The following is a 2,432-nucleotide window of genomic DNA, read 5'->3' on the forward strand; positions in this document are numbered from 1 at the left end:
CTGGGCCCTGCTCATCTCTGTGGCCTCAGCAGCCAGTCCCAGGAGGCCTCAGGGAAAGTTTGTTGAATCCACAAATGACTGAACTGGTCACCTACACCCCTCATCGCCTCTGTCCCTAAAAGTGCCTGAGAAAGCTCAACTATCTAACTTTGCAGAGGCCCCAGGAGAAGACATGATTTCTCTTCTCACAGGGAAGAGGATGCAGTGGAATCAGCATGCCCCACGGCGGCTAACGTGGCAGCCCTACTGGGAGGGAATCCTGGCGCTGAGAGGAGGGGGTGGGGGGCAGGCGTAAGCCCCCAAGGTGACCCGCCAACCCCTCTGCCCACTGGCCCTCCTCCGGGAGGGCAGAGCACCCTAGGGCCCCCTGCCCCCACCCCAGCAGCACGCCAGGCTCCTGCAGCCTCCGTGTTCACATCACTCAGTATTTTTAGCTTCACCACCTGGCACCTGTGGTCACTGCCTCTGCCCAGCCTGGCGGTGTCCTCTCCCCAGGACTTAAAGGGCTAGCATCTACCAGCTGGATAGTAGCTGCAAACATAGGCCACCATGCTGCCAGTGCAGGAGGCAGAGGGGTCTTCCCCTCTAAGGGGGTCCCCAAAGTTGGAGGTGGGAGATGGGGGCGGGGGGATGAGGCAGGAGGGCAGGAACTCTTGGCTGCCTCTCCTTCTTGGGTTTCCCAAATGCTGGTTCCCTCAAGCTGCTCACCTGGGGGGCTGATTAAAATCACACACCCATCTCCTCCAAGACCTGAGGCTGCAAAGTCGCCAGGACAGCGTGTATTTTTTAACAATCAACTCAGATGATTCTGATGTCCTGTCTCCCCGTGTCATATTCATTCATTCATTCATTCATTCAACAAGCATTTTGAACTCCTACAATAAATATAGCGATGCTTTAGGGGTTCACTGCTTTGGAGTTTGAGAAGCACTTCCGCACCTATGATCTGGCTTTCGGAGTCTCCTAACTTGGTCTGGACTGTAAGACAGAGCAGCAGGGCTCCTGGGGTGGCCAGTCTTCCCTGACCCTGCGCACAGCGCACCCACGCCTATCCAGGCGCCCAGCGCTCGGTCACACTGACCTGTTTGCTTGTCTGTCTCGCCCAGCAGGCTGTGACCCCGGGAGGGCTGTGACCCCGGGAGGGCTGGGCTCCAGCCCCACGGCACGCCCTGGCCTCTGTGGGTGCTCAGTCACTGGTGACCGTGGCAGGAGCATCCCCTCATTTCGCAGATGAGGAGACAAAGGCCCACAGAGGGAAACTTACAGACCAGGGGTCTAACAGAGAGATTCAGGGAGGAAGCGGCCCAGGCAGCAGGCGCCCAACCCGAGCCCCAGCTCTCCTGCAAAGGGCCGGAGGGGCACCTGGGTTGGCCCTGAGCCTGCCCTTCTCCCCACCCAGGGCAGTGCTGACTTAGGCGGTGACGGAAGTGTGGGCGGGCTGGGTCACAGCAGAGGTGACCTCTGTCTTCCCTTTAGATTTGCTGTCCATCCTGGGAGCCTGAGGTCACAGGTTGGCTAATGCATTCCCTGCAGATGGGGGTGGGGAGAGCTGGCAATAGGGACAATGGTCCCTAGGGCATGGACCCCGACCTCGGCACAGTGCACAGACCCTATTCCTCATGGCTACATAGAAGCCACACGTGCTCCCACAAACAGGTACGTACACTCACAATCACACACTCACCCCCAAATACCCAGTCACACAACCCTTCACTCCCCCTGACCCCCCCTCACACACACGCATATACACACACAGATATTTCCACTCATTAATTAATTTAACAAAGATTCAACGGTCGGTTCAGTGCAGGGAGTAAAGGTGACTCTTGGCTCCGGGTGGAGCCGGGCGCTCCTGAAGGACTTCCCGGAGGAGGAAGCGTTGCAGCTGGGCCGGGATGGGCTGGGGAAGAGAAGTCTGGGCAGGGATTCCCTGAGGGTGAGTGTAGGGAGCAGAGAGAGATGGGGTGGGTGGGGTCAGTTAGATCACACAGCCTCCGAACGCCCGACTGAGTGTCCATTTCATCCTGTGGGAGCTGGGAGCCAGGGAGGGCTCTGAGCAGGAGGCCATGACCACATGGGAGAGGACAGAGGGTCCCTGTGGGTCCAGGACAGGGAGACAGAGGAGGGACAGGTGGGGGATCTGAGAGTCTGGTGCAGGGAAGTGGCGACGGATGGTAAGCAGTGGACCGAGAGACTCGGACACAGGCCTGCCAGGCCCCAGGGGCCCCAAGTCGGGGCCCTGTGCGCCAGTCCTGCCCACCCACTGCCCACCAGGGGCACTGACCTCTGCAGTGGGACCTCTTCCAGCAGCTCCTCCTCCTCCTCCCTGTGGAAGCAGATGAAGCAGAAGGCGGGCACATCCTCCGGCCCACAGCCCAGGGGCCAGGGGGGAGGCAGCTCCAGGACAGGGCAGGGGTGGCCGGCGGCCGGCC

General features: G+C 60.1%; 1 protein-coding gene across 1 annotated transcript in view; it reads right to left on the reverse strand.

Annotated features, from left to right (window-relative positions):
- SBK1 (SH3 domain binding kinase 1) overlaps positions 1-2,425 on the reverse strand; it is a 60,510-nt gene extending 58,085 nt beyond the window's left edge. The window contains exon 1 of the mRNA XM_005870335.2: positions 2,285-2,425. The gene's annotated coding sequence lies outside the window, so the exon portion shown is untranslated. The remainder of the gene's footprint in view (positions 1-2,284) is intronic.
- Between the last annotated feature and the right edge of the window lie 7 nt (positions 2,426-2,432).

Source organism: Myotis brandtii, unplaced genomic scaffold (assembly GCF_000412655.1).
Source record: "Myotis brandtii unplaced genomic scaffold, ASM41265v1 scaffold317, whole genome shotgun sequence".
NCBI classification, from domain to species: Eukaryota; Metazoa; Chordata; class Mammalia; order Chiroptera; family Vespertilionidae; genus Myotis; species Myotis brandtii.